At 42.9% G+C, this 14328-nt stretch overlaps 3 non-coding genes across 3 annotated transcripts; all 3 read right to left on the reverse strand.

Moving 5' to 3' along the window:
* Nucleotides 1-2842: 2842 nt before the first annotated feature.
* Nucleotides 2843-2926, reverse strand: trnat-agu (transfer RNA threonine (anticodon AGU)). The gene has a single exon. It is a non-coding gene; the product is annotated as a tRNA-Thr (tRNA).
* A 7223-nt stretch (nt 2927-10149) lies between these two features.
* On the reverse strand, nt 10150-10232 carry trnal-uaa (transfer RNA leucine (anticodon UAA)). The gene has a single exon. It is a non-coding gene; the product is annotated as a tRNA-Leu (tRNA).
* Nucleotides 10233-10721: 489 nt separating this feature from the next.
* trnaf-aaa (transfer RNA phenylalanine (anticodon AAA)) lies at nt 10722-10803 on the reverse strand. Its single transcript has one exon. It is a non-coding gene; the product is annotated as a tRNA-Phe (tRNA).
* Nucleotides 10804-14328: the final 3525 nt, after the last annotated feature.

Genomic DNA, 14328 nt, shown 5'->3' on the forward strand with positions numbered 1-14328 from the left:
CCCGGCGGGCGGGACGATTATTCACAGCCCAAATTTAACACCTTTGTGCAGCTCCTTAAAATCCTCCTTGGAAAAATAGAACAGAGAAAATCAATGTCATCAGCCTCCATTTTTATCAATGTCTCACTCTCACTCTCTCTCTCTGTCTCTCTGTCAGTATCAGTCTCTTTCTCTCTCTCTCTCTGTCTCTGTCTCGCTCTCTGTCTGTCTTTCTCTCTCTCTGTCTCTCTGTCAGTATCAGTCTCTTTCTCTCTCTCTCTCTCTTTCTCTGTCTCTGTCTCTCTCTCTCTCTCTCTCTCTCTCTGTCTCGCTCTCTGTCTGTCTTTCTCTCTCTCTGTCTCTCTGTCAGTATCAGTCTCTTTCTCTCTCTCTCTCTCTTTCTCTGTCTCGCTCTCTGTCTGTCTTTCTCTCTCTCTGTCTCTCTGTCAGTATCAGTCTCTTTCTCTCTCTCTCTCTCTCTGTCTCTCTCTCTCTGTCTCTCTCTCTTTCTTTCTCTCTGTCTCTCTCTCTCTGTCTCTCTCACTCTGTCTCTCTCACTCTCTCTCTCTGTCTCTCTCTCAGTCTCTCTCTCTATCACTCTCTGACTCTTTCTCTCTCTCTGTCTCTCTCTGTCTCTCTCTCTCTGTCTCGCTCTCTCTCTGTCTTTCTCTCTCTCTGTCTGTCTTTCTCGCGTGTCATGCGGGCGACCGGGGTTCAATTTCTCCGACCGGGAGGAAGAAAAGGTCTGGATTCATTTTACAATTCTTTGAGAGTTGGGAAAAAATGCCGTTTCAGCAGATGCTAAAATAGCATTTTAAGAATTACAGTTAAATATGGAATCTTTCTTTTCATCTCAATAAACATCTCATGATTTGATTGATGGAGATTCAGCAGATGGCAAACGAGTGTCACTGAGCAAGATGAAAAGAAATCGGTATTAAGTTAAAGAGATACCCGGAGTGGGGTTCCTACCAAGTTAGGTTTAAATCCATTGGATCTTAAGTCCAACGCCGGAACCACATTTTTTTACTCTTCTATTTTTCTCTGTAGCTTTTTAACACGAAGTTGCACCAAGAAATATAAACACTATTTCATATGGTAAAGACACTTTTTCCGGTTCGGGGAATTGAACCGCTGTCTCAGAGTGGGAGAGAGGGGGTACTCCACTACACTGACCAGCAACAGGGCAGAGGACAGCGCTGGGCGTTCACTGCAGAAGCTCAGAGCAAGAATGGTGCTGTGAACAGACCTTGGCTCATTCACCAGCCCCAGAGGGAGGAGTGAGCAAGGAGAGGGAAACAAAGAGCGAGAGAGACACGGAGAGAGGCAGAGAGAGAGAGAGAGCTTTGGCAATACGGTTCTCTGTAAACTTTCATGCCAATAAAGCATTGGAATTGGAGAGAGAGAGCTCTATACTAACGAGGAACTGGTGCAGGAAGTTGATATACAGTTCTTCATATGACAGTAAATCTTTCAAAATGAGTTTCAATCATTTTTTTCTGTCCTCATTTTCCAAGGAGGATTTTAAGAATCTGCGCAAAATTTTAAATTTCCAGATTTTGAACACTCTTTCTCCCCATCGGGGAATTGAACCCCGGTCTCCCGCGTGACAGGCAGGGATACTCACCACTATACTAACGAGGAATTGATGCCTGTGTGAGCTATGAACAGAACTCAACAAAAAAGAGACAGAGAGAGAGAGAGACATAGAGACAACGAGAAAGTGAGAGAATGAGAGAGAGAAACAGAGAGAGACTGAGAGAGAGACAGGCCGAGACAGGCAGAGACACAGAGAGAGACAGAGACATACAAACTGAGACACAGGGACAAAGAGAGAACGAGAGACAGAGGCAGAGACACAGAGAGAGATAGACAGACAGAGACACAGGGAGGGAGAGAGCTACAGAGAGAGACACACACAAACAGGGACAGCGAGTGTCAGAGACAGAGAGAGACAAAATAGGCTCTGACATTGATTTTTTTCTGCTGCACTTAAATTATAGAACTACCAGGAGTGAGAATCAAACCTACGTGGGTATAAACCCATTGGAACTATAACTCCAACACCTTAGCCACTCAGCCATCCTGGTGCAGTCACTGACAGGGGACTGTCTCTGTGAGAATCGGACTTCAAGTCCCACCCTGCCACAGAGTTGTGTCCAATTTTAGGCACCACACTTTAGGAAAGATGTGAAGGCTGAGGAAAGTAGCCCCGCTTGTTACCCGAGTGACTGGCAGACACACAGAAACACAGGCAGACACAAAGAGACACAGACAGAAACACATAAACATAGTGAGCAGGCATGTCTGTGTGCGTGCTCGAGTCTTTGTCTCAAACACTGCATAACTACTTCCTCTACCAGGTGCTTGATAGTATAGTGGTGAGGATTCAATTCCCCGACAGGTTCTCTCTGTCTCTCTCACTGGTTACCGCTCTCTCTCTCTCTTTCTCCATCTCTCTATCTGTCTCTCTCTCCCTCTCTCAGTCTCTCTCTCGCTCTCTGTTTCCCTCTCCTTGCTCACTCCTCCCTTTGGGGCTGGTGAATGAGCCCAGGTCTGTCCACAGCACCATTCTCGCTCTGCGCTTCTGCAGTGAACGCCCAGCGCTGTCCTCCGCCCTGTTGCTGGTCAGAATAGTGGAGTCGCCCCTCTCTCCCACCTGAGACAGCGGTTCAATTCACCGACCCGGAGGAAGAGCCTTTACAATTTCTGACCGTATATTTGGTGAATATTTGCAGATCAACGAAAACGAGAAAAATCCTAAAGTATTGAATGTTGTGGGGGTTAATTCCGCCTAATTCATGATTAGTTCTCCAGGGATTTGGTTACATTTTGAAATGAAATGGGATGAAAATGCTGAAATCGTAGTTGGCAGGATTCGAACCTGCACAGGGAGACCCCAATGGATTTACTAGTCCATCGGCCTTAACCACTCGGCCACAACTACTGGGTTTGAGAAACTTTAAATGTTGCTCAGATAAAATCGCAATCATCCATCACTCTGTAGGAAAACAGCACTCAGTCCCTGAACAGTCTCCGCTCAAGAAAATTCTCAGAGACAATCTCCTCTCGCATTGTTTTACTTTTCTTTTTTTCTCTGTAACTTTATAACACGATGCTACAGCTAGAAATGCAATTAAAGAGGGCGCTGCGAACTGAATTCCGGTCTCTATGGTGTAACAGGCGAGGATGCTCACCACTGCACTAAGGAAGGACATTGCAGTGCGTTCAGTGCAGAAGCGCAGAGCAAGAATCGCGCTGTGGACAGACCGGCGGGCGGGACGATTTTATTTAACACCTTTGCGCAGCTCCTTAAAATCACCCTTGGTAAAAGAGAGCAGAAATAAATCAACGTCAAAAACCTCCATTTTTGTCAATGTCTCTCTCTCTCTGTTTCTCTCTCTATGTCTGTCTCTCTCTGTCTGTCTCAGTCTCTCTCTGTGTTTCTCTCTCTGTGTCTGTCTCTCACTCTCTCTCTCTTTGTCTCTCTCTGTGTCAGTCTCTTTCTCTCTCACCCTGTCTCTGTCTCTCTCTGTCAGTGTCAGTCACAATTCACAATTCAAATGATTTATTGGCATGAAAGTTTACAAGGAACCATATTGCCAATGCTTACACAACAAAAAAAGTACAGTTTTCCAACATTCTGTAGGTGTCAAACAATTTTGACCCTTGTTGGGAACATACAATATTACTTTTAAACAATATTAATTTAAACAGTCTTTGTACATCATTGGGTACATTCAGTATTAATTTTAAACAGTCCTCAGGTTGTGACATGTTGTTACATATTTGGCACCAAGGTATGGTCTGTCTCCTTCTCCCAGGACTAATCTTAATTTTGACAGGTCATCCAAATCCTTGAAATCTGGGGTTGTTTGCCTTAGCTTGTTAAATAATATGTTTCTTGATGTGTTGAATTTTTCGCATTTTAGGAGGAAATGCATTTCTGTTTCAACCTCGCCGGTCAGACATTGATCGCATGTTCTATTCTCTCTAGGCTGCCAGGATTTCTTGTATCTCCCTTTTTCAATTGCCAGTTGGTGGTCGCTTAGTCTGTACCTGGTGAGGGTCTGTCTCTGTTTTGTGTCTCTGATGGTCGAGAGATAGTCTGCCAGTTTATATTCTCTTTTTAGGGCCCGGTAACATTCTAATCTGCTTTGGCTTTTGGTTATTTTGTTCCAATGTTCCAGGTAGGTTTCTTTACATTGTTTAATGATTTGGTTCACTCGGATTGGTGTTTTGGACGGCAGTGTTGGTCTGGGACTGGTCAGGGTCCGGCTGGGTAGGAGTACTTAGTTTCAGTAGCAGCTGACTCAGGGGACTCTTTTCTGGGTTTAGCTCTTGGGTCTGGAAGGCTTTAAAATGAAGGGTGTCTGGGGAGCTAGTTTTGAGGTGATTTAGGAATTTTAGTGCTCGTTTTTGGATGTTTATTATCAGTGGGTATCTGCCTAGTTCGGCTCTGCATGCATTTGTTGGTGTTTTCCTTTGGGTGAGAAGGATGCTTCGGCAAAATTCTGCATGTAGGGCTTCTATTGTGTGTTTTTCCCATTTAGTGTAGCTATGGTGATTTAGCGGGCCCCATACTTCACTACCGTACAGCGCAATGGGCAGGATTATGCTGTCAAATATTTTTAGCCAGATTTTGATTGGGATTTGGATGTTGTAGAATTTTCTTTTTATTGCATAAAGGGCTCTTTGGGCTTTTTCTTTTAGTGCATTCACTGCTATGCTGAAGCTCCCTGATGCTGTAATGGTTAGACCAAGGTAAGTGTAGCTCATAGTGTGTCCTATGATGGTATCACTGAGAGTAAACTGGTATTTGTTTTCCTGACACCTGGGTCTTTTTTGAAAAATCATGATGTTGGTTTTCTTTAGATTTACTGTTAGAGCCCATTTTTGGCAGTATTTGTCGAGTAGGTCTAGTTGTTGCTGTAATCCCTGTTCTGTGGGAGACAGCAGAACCAGGTCATCCGCATAGAACAGGGATTTCACTTCTCCATCCAGGAGACAGAGACCCGGTGACTCGCTTTGCTCCACCATGACTGCTAATTCATTTATGTATATGTTGAACAGGGTCGGGCTCAAATTACAGCCCTGCCGGACGCCTCTTCTCTGGGTGAAGAAATCGGTGCGTTTGTCTCCAATTTTGACCCCGCATTTATTTTTCAGATACATCGATTTAATAAGGTCATAGACTTTGCCCCCTATTCCACACTGAAGAAGTTTATAATAGAGCCCTTCGTGCCATATAGAGTCAAAGGCTTTCTTGAAGTCAATGAAACAAGCGAATATTTTCCCATTTTTTGTTTGGTGTATATGTTTTTCAATGAGAGTGTGAAGGGTATAGATATGGTCGGTGGTGCAGTGTTTTGGAAGAAAGCCTATTTGATTTTTTCTGAGGATATTATGTTTGTTAAGAAAATCCAGTAATCTACTATTTAGTATACTGCAGAATAATTTCCCTAGACAACTGTTGACACAGATGCCGCGGTAGTTATTTGGGTCTTATTTGTTTCCACTTTTATATATGGGAGAGATGAGACCTTGGCACCAGATATCGGGAATACAGCCTGAACGTAATATGATGTTGAATAACTTGAGTACCGCACCCCGCATCTCCATATTGCTGAACTTGAGCATTTCATTTTTGATGTTGTCTGGACCACAGGCTTTCTTTAGGTGGAGAGATTTTGTTTTTGTGGCCAGTTCTTTCCATGTGATTGGGGAGTCTAGAGGGTTTTGGTTGTCTTTAATTATTGCTTCTAATGTGTGGAGTTTTTCTGTGACATGATGTTGACTTGGGTTTGTTTCGTTTATTGGGATGTCTTTGTTGAGGTTTTCAAAATGTGTTCTCCAGATGTCGCCATCTTGGATTGGTAATGCTTGCAATTGTGTTGTACTCAGGTTATTCCACATTTCCCAGAATTGATTTGGATTAGTGGAGTTTTCAATTTCTTCGAGTATTTTGTGGGTATAATTTTGTGTTTTGTTTCTAATGGTGTGTTTATATCTTTTGAGGGTCTCATTGTATCTAATACGTAGGTCTGGATTGTTTGGTTGGCGATGCTTTTGGTTTGATATTTTTCTCAGGTCTTTTCTGGCATTTTTGCATTCGTGGTCAAACCATTTCTCATTTTTATTTTGTCTTTTGTAACATTTCCTCTTCTGTTTCACAAGGTCGGCTTTTACAGCTGCCTCATGGAAGATCATATTTATATCCTCTATGGCCATGTTTACACCATCTCTGGTGATCTCATATAGATTTTCTTTAAATTTTGATATTTTACTTGTGAGATCAGGTGAATTTAGTGCTGTGATGAATTTATCTCCACTGTCTGGTGCCCATCTGTATGCCTGGTTTATTTTATGTAGCTTAATGTGTTCCTTTTTTGTGTCTGTAGTTTCGGCAGAAAGTTTAAGGTACACATTTATTTGGTTATGGTCTGAGAGGGGGGATTGCTGCCTGACAGTGAATGCGTTGATATCGCAGGGGACCAGGTCAGTGATTGTTTAATCCACGACACTAGACCCAAGAGTTGAGGAATATGTGAGTCTCCCTAAGGAGTCCCCTCTGAACCTACCGTTAACTATGTACAGGCCTAAGGCTCGGCAGAGTTGCACTACCTCTCTACCGCTTTTATTTATTTCACAATCGAGGTTGTTCCAATTTGCGATGGCTGGTGTGACATATAGAGGGGTCTGGCCAAACACATGGTTGTTGCCCTGTGGGTCTATGAAGTCAGGCTCACATCCGGTCCTTGCATTTAGTCAGTCTCTCTCTCTCTCTCTGTCTATCTCTCTCTCTCCCTGTCTCTCTCTGTCGGTGTCAGTCTCTTTCTCTCTCTGTCTGTCTCTGTCTCTCTCTGTGTCTGTGTCAGTTCTTTCCCTCTCTCTCTGTCTTTGTCTCTCTCTGTCGGTGTCAGTCTCTTTCTCTCTCTCTCTATCGCTCTCTGACTATCTCTCTCTCTGTCTCTTTTTCTCTCTATATATATCAATCTCTCTCTCTCTCTCTCAGTCTCTCTCTGCCTCTCTCTCTATATTCCTCTCTCTCCATCTCTCTCTCTCTCTGCCTCCTTCTCACACTGTCCAGTTCTCTTCACAGCTCGATTGTTGCTCTGACAGACTTTGCTTTCATTAGTTCCTCGTTATTATAGTGGTGAGTATTCCCGCCTGTCACGCGGGGGACATGGATTCAATTCCCTGACGGGGAGGAAGACCAAGTGAGATACAGACTGAAAGGTATAGATACATTTCACAATTCCATCTCTTTGTTAGTTGAGAGTGACACACAGAGAGTTAGACAAAAATGCAGATTCAGCAGATGCCAAAACAGCATTTTAAAAATTACTGTTAAATAGGGAATCTTTCCTTTCATATCAATAAGCATCTCATTATTTGATTGATTGAGATTGAGCAGATGGCAAAAGAGTGTCACTGAGCAGGATGAAAAGAAATCGGTATTAATTTAAAGAGACACCCGGAGTGGGGTTCCAACCAAGTTGGGTTTAAAGCCATTGGATCTTAAGTCCAACGCCGGAATCACATTTTTTTACTCTTATATTTTTCTCTGTAGCTTTTTAACACGAAGTTACACCAAGAAAAATAAACACTATTTCACATGGTAAAGAGGCATTCTCCGGGTCGGGGAATTGAACCGCTGCCTCAGGTGGGAGAGAGGGGAGACTCCACTATACTGACCAGCAACAGGGCGGAGGACAGCGCTGGGCGTGCACTGCAGAACCGCAGAGCAAGAATGGCGCTGTGAACAGTCCTGGGCTCATTCACCAGCCCCAGAGGGAGGCGTGAGCATGGAAAGGGAAACAGAGAGCGAGAGAGACACGGAGAGAGGCAGAGAGAGAGACACACAAACAGAGAGAGAGACAGTCAGAGAGAGAGAGAGAGCTGCCAAACTATAGAACATCAGATGATATCTTCACCCTACAGACCCTAATTGACAAACACGTTCATCAAAACAAAAGCAAAATCTACGCATGCTTTATAGATTTCCAGAAGGCTTTCGATTCCATCTGGCACGACGGTTTATTCCTGAAACTTATCGAAAGCGGGGTAGGGGGAAAAACATATGATGTAATTAAATCAATGTATACAAACAACAAATGTGCAGTTAAAATTGGAGATAAACAAACAAAATACTTCCCACAGGGGTGGGGGGTGACGCAGGGCTCGCCAATCTCACCGACACTCTTTAATATTTACATAAATGAATTGGCAAAACTACTTGGACAATTTCCAGCACCTGGCCTCACCGTATATGAATCCAAGGTTAAATTCCACCTCTATGCAGATGACCTGGTTCTGCTGTCACCAACTAAGGAGGGTCTACAGCAGAACCTGGATCTGCTGGAGTCGTACTGCCAGACCTGGGCCCTGACAATAAATCCCCAAAAAACCAAAGTCCTTGTGTTCCAGCAAAGATCCAGACATCAGGGACCCAAAATAAATTTCACACTAGGAACAACCAAAATTGAACAAACCACTAACTACACATACTTGGGCTTAAAAATCAGTTCTACGGGAAATTTCCATCTGGCTGTGAATGAACTGAAAGAGAAAGCAAGAAGGGCTTTCTACGCCATTAAAAAATCAATCCAAATAGAAATCCCAATTAGCATTTGGCTCAAAATTTTCAAATCAATAATTGAACCAATTGCACTCTATGGCAGTGAGGTGTGGGGACCGCTAACACAACAAGAATTTGCAAAATGGGACAAACACCCAATTGAGATCCTACATGCAGAATTCTGGAAAAGTATCCTCCGGACTCAAAGGAAAACCATAAACAATGCATGCAGGGCAGAACCAGGCCAATATCCATTAATAATCACTATCCAAAAAAGAGCCACCAAATTTTGGAAACACCTAGAAATGAGCAACCCCCAATGCTATCATTACCAAGCCCTGAAATGCCAAGAGAGGACCATAAAGAAGAGTACCCTCAATCAACTAGTCCTGGGACTCAGTGAAACAATTACTAACACTACTAACAATAACCAGCCCCAGGACAGTGACAGAGTAACACAAAGAATTCGACCCAACACAATCGTCGCTAAGCAAAAGGAAAAATATCTGTCATATTGGGCAGAAACAACAAAAACCCAAAGCAAACTCAATTGCTACTTGGCCCTAAACAGACAATACAACATGGCTGATTACCTGACCATGGTAAAGGATAGCAAACTGAGAAAAACCTTGACAATGTACAGACTTAGTGAACATAACCTGGTGATCGAAAAAGGCAGACACAGGCAGACCCGGCTACCAAGAGAGGACAGGATATGCTCTCACTGCAGTCAGGGAGTGGTGGAGACAGAGATGCACTTCCTCACAGCTTGTAGAAAATATCAGGGCATAAGGGAGAATTTCTACCCAAAATTCACAAAAATATGCACGGAATTCAGAAATTTGAATGACGACCAATAACTCCCATACCTACTAGGGGAAGAGAGAAATTGTGTAACACTAGCGGCACACTATGTTACAGCTTGCCATAAACAGAGGGACAACCACTAAATATAAGAAAAGAGTATATATAAATTATATGGAAGTATATTTATACACTCAGGGATATATCTGTTTATACACTGTATGGATAGATCTGTATTTTTGTGTACAAACATGAATGTTTTTCGATGCTTTGGCAACATAAGATGTAACTTGTCATGCCAATAAAGCGATTTGAATTGAATTGAATTGAATTGAGTGACAGAATGAGAGAGAGAGAGCAACAGAGAGAGACAGGCAGAGACACAGACACAGATAGAGAGAGACAGACAGAGAGAGACAGAGACATACAAACAGAGACAAAGAGAGAAAGAGAGACTGAGAGAGAGAGGCAGAGACAAACAGGGACAGCCAGAGAGAGACAGAGACATACAAACAGAGACAAAGAGAGAAAGAGAGACTGAGAGTGAGAGGCAGAGACAGACACACAGAAGAGAGACAGACAGAGACACAGGGACAAAGAGAGGGAGAGAGCTACAGAGAAAGAGACAGAGAGCGAGAAACACAAACAGGGACAGAGAGGAGCAGAGACAGAGAGAGAGAGACCGAGACACAGACAGAGACACAGAAAAAGTGAGACTGGGAGAGAGAATGAGACAAAGGAGGCTATGACATTGATTTTTTCCTGCTGTACTTAAATTAAAGAACTACCAGGAGTGGGGTTCGTACCCATGCGGGTATAAACCCATTGGATCTTAAGTCCAACGCCTTAACCACTCGGCCATCCTGGTGCCGGTTTTGTTTGCGGATTATTTCTGTGAGAATCGGACTTCAAGCCCCACCCTGCCACAGAGTTGTGTCCAATTCTGGGCACCAGACTTTAGGAAAGATGTGAAGGCTGAGGAAAGTATGCCTGCTTGTTACCCGAGTGACTGGCAGACACACAGAAACACAGGCAGACACAAAGAGACACAGACAGAAACACAGGTAGATACAGAAAGAAACAGACATAAACACACACACACAGATTGATGTAAACAGACATAAACCCAGACAAACAGTGACTCAGACACAGAGAGAGACTGGCAGGTAGAGAGAAAAACTGTCGCTAATTTGCCTGATTTTTGTTCTATTTCTGACCGTATATTTGGTGAATACTTGCAGATCAATGAAAACGAGAAAAATCCCGAGGTGTTGAAAGTTGTGGGATTTAATTCCGCCCAACTCAGGATGAGCTGTCCAGGGATTTGATTACATTTTGAAATGAAATATGCTGGAATCGTAACCGTCAGGATTGGAACCTGCGCGGGGAGACCCCAATGGATTTTTAGTCCATCGCCTTAACCACTCGGCCACGACTACTAGGTCTGTGAGACTTTAAATGTTGCTCAGATAAAATCGCAATCATCCATCGCTCGGGAGCAAAACAGCACTCAGTCCCTGAACAGTCTCCACTCAAGAACATTCTCAGAGACAATCTCCTCTCGCATTTTTTAATTTTTCTCTGTAGCTTTATAACACGAAGCTACAGCAAGAAATAAAATTGAAAAGGCCGCCGCTCCGACGGAGAATCGATTCCCGACTCAGCGTATAGATAGGCGAGGATGCTCACCACTGCACTTACCAAGGACATTGCAGTGCGTTCACTGCAGAAGCTCAGAGCAAGAATCGCGCTGTGGACAGACCGGCGGGCGGGACGATTATTCACAGCCCAAATTTAACACCTTTGTGCAGCTCCTTAAAATCCTCCTTGGAAAAATAGAACAGAGAAAATCAATGTCATCAGCCTCCATTTTTATCAATGTCTCACTCTCACTCTCTCTCTCTGTCTCTCTGTCAGTATCAGTCTCTTTCTCTCTCTCTCTCAGTTCAGTTCAGTTCAGTTCAAATGCTTTATTGGCATGAAAGTTTACAGAGAACCATATTGCCAAAGCTTACATTGCAAAAAGGTACAGTTTTCCAACATTCTGTAGGTGTCAATCGATTTGACATTTGTTGGGTATATACAATATTACTTTTAAACAATATTAATTTTAAACAGTCTTTCTACTTCATTTGGTACGTTCAATATTAATTTTAAACAGTCTTACTTTTAAACAGTCCTCAGGTTGTGACATGTTGTTACATATTTAGCCCCAAGGTATGGTCTGTCTCCTTCTCCTAGGACTAATCTCAATTTTGACAGATCATCCAATTCCTTGAAATCTGGGGTTGTTTGGCTTAGCTTGTTGAATAATATGTTTCTTGATGTGTTGAATTTTTCGCATTTTAGGAGGAAATGCATTTCTGTTTCAACCTCGCCAGCCAGACATTGATCGCATATTCTATTCTCTCTAGGCTGCCAGGATTTCTTGTATCTGCCTTTTTCAATTTCCAGTTGGTGGTCGCTTAGTCTGTACCTGGTGAGGGTCTGTCTCTGTTTTGTGTCTCTGATGGTCGTGAGGTAGTCTGCCAGTTTATATTCTCTTTTTAGGGCCCGGTAACATTCTAATCTGCTTTGGCTTTCGGTTATTTTGTTCCAATGTTCCAGGTAGGTTTCTTTGCATTTTTTAATGATTTGGTTCACTCGGATTGGTGTTTGGACGGCTGTGTTGGTCTGGGGCTGGTCAGGGTCCGGCTGAGTACTTAGTTTCCGTAGCAGCTGACTCAGGGGACTCTTTTCTGGGTTTAGCTCTTGGGTCTGAAAGGCTTTGAAATGAAGGGTGTCTGGGGAGCTAGATTTGAGGTGATTTAGGAAGTTTAGTGCTCGTTTTTGGATGTTTATTATCAGTGGGTATCTGCCTAGTTCGGCTCTGCATGCATTTGTTGGCGTTTTTCTTTGGGTGCGAAGGATGCTTCGGCAGAATTCTGCATGTAGGGCTTCTATTGTGTGTTTTTCCCATTTAGTGTAGCTTTGGTGATTTAGCGGGCCCCATACTTCACTACCGTACAGTGCAATGGGCAGGATTATGCTGTCAAAAATTTTGAGCCAGATTTTGATTGGGATTTGGATGTTGTAGAATTTTCTTTTTATTGCATATAGGGCTCTTCGGGCTTTTTCTTTTAGTGCATTCACTGCTATGCTGAAGCTCCCTGATGCTGTAATAGTTAGACCAAGGTAGGTGTAGCTCATAGTGTGTCCTATAGTGGTATCACTGAGGGTAAACTGGTATTTGTTTTCCTGACATCTGGGTCTTTTCTGAAAAATCATGATGTTGGTTTTCTTTAGATTTACTGTTAGAGCCCAATTTTGGCAGTATTTGTCGAGTAGGTCTAGTTGTTGCTGTAATCCCTGTTCTGTGGGAGACAGCAGAACCAGGTCGTCCGCATAGAACAGGGACTTCACTTCTCCATCCAGGAGACGGAGACCTGGTGACTCGCTTTGCTCCAGCATGTCTGCTAATTCATTTATGTATATGTTGAACAGGGTCGGGCTCAAATTGCAGCCCTGCCGGACGCCTCTTCTCTGGGTGAAAAAATCGGTGCGTTTGTCTCCAATTTTGACCCCGCATTTGTTTTTCAGATACATTGATTTAATAAGGTCATAGACTTTGCCCCCTATTCCACACTGAAGAAGTTTATAATAGAGCCCTTCGTGCCATATAGAGTCAAAGGCTTTCTTGAAGTCGATGAAACAGGCGAATATTTTCCCATTTTTTGTTTGGTGTTTATGTTTTTCAATGAGGGTGTGAAGGGTATAGATATGGTCGGCGGTGCGGTGTTTTGGAAGAAAGCCTATTTGGTTTTTTCTGAGGATATTATGTTTGTTAAGAAAATCAAGTAATCTACTATTTAGAATACTGCAGAATAACTTCCCTAGACAACTGTTGACACAGATGCCGCGGTAGTTATTTGGGTCTGATTTGTTTCCACTTTTATATATGGGGGAGATTAGTCCTTGGCACCAGATATCGGGAAAACAGCCTGAGCGTAATATGATGTTGAATAGTTTGAGTATCGCACCCTGCATCTCCATATTGCTGAACTTTAGCATTTCATTTTTGATGTTGTCTGGGCCACAGGCTTTCTTTAGGTGGAGAGATTTTGTTTTTGTGTCCAGTTCTTTCCATGTGATTGGGGAGTCTAGAGGGTTTTGGTTGTCTTTAATTGTTGCTTCTAATGTGTGGAGTTTTTCTGTGACCTGATGTTGACTTGTGTTTGTTTTGTTTTTTGGGATGTCTTTGTAGAGGTTTTCAAAATGTGTTCTCCAGATGTCGCCATCTTGGATTGGTAATGCTTGCAATTGTGTTGTACTCAGGTTATTCCACATTTCCCAAAATTGTTTTGGATTGGTGGAGTTTTCAATTTCTTCGAGTATTTTGTGGGTATAGTTTTGTGTTTTGTTCCTAATGGTGTGTTTATATCTTTTGAGGGTTTCGTTGTATCTAGTACGTAGGTCCGGGTTGTTTGGTTGCCGATGCTTTTGGTTTGATATTTTTCTCAGGTCTTTTCTGGCATTTTTGCATTCGTGGTCAAACCATTTCATATTTTTATTTTGTCTTTTGTGATGCTTCCTCTTCTGTTTCACGAGGTCGGCTTTTACAGCTGCCTCATGGAAGATCATATTTATATCCTCTATGGCCGTGTTTACACCATCTCTGGTGATCTCATATAGATTTTCTTTAAATTTTGAAATTTTACTTGTGAGATCAGGTGAATTTAGTGCTGTGATGAATTTATCTCCACTGTCTGGGGCCCATCTGTATGTCTGGTTTATTTTATGGAGCTTACTGTGTTCTTTTTTTGTGTCTGTAGTTTGGGCAGAAAGTTTAAGGTACACATTTATTTGGTTATGGTCTGAGAGGGGGGATTGCTGCCTGACAGTGAATGCGTTGATATCGCAGGGGTCCAGGTCAGTGATTGTATAGTCCACCACACTAGACCCAAGAGTTGAGGAGTATGTGAGTC

This window comes from Somniosus microcephalus, chromosome 4 (genome assembly GCF_052327205.1).
Source record: "Somniosus microcephalus isolate GS21.2 chromosome 4, FLI_Smic_1.0, whole genome shotgun sequence".
NCBI lineage: Eukaryota > Metazoa > Chordata > Chondrichthyes > Squaliformes > Somniosidae > Somniosus > Somniosus microcephalus.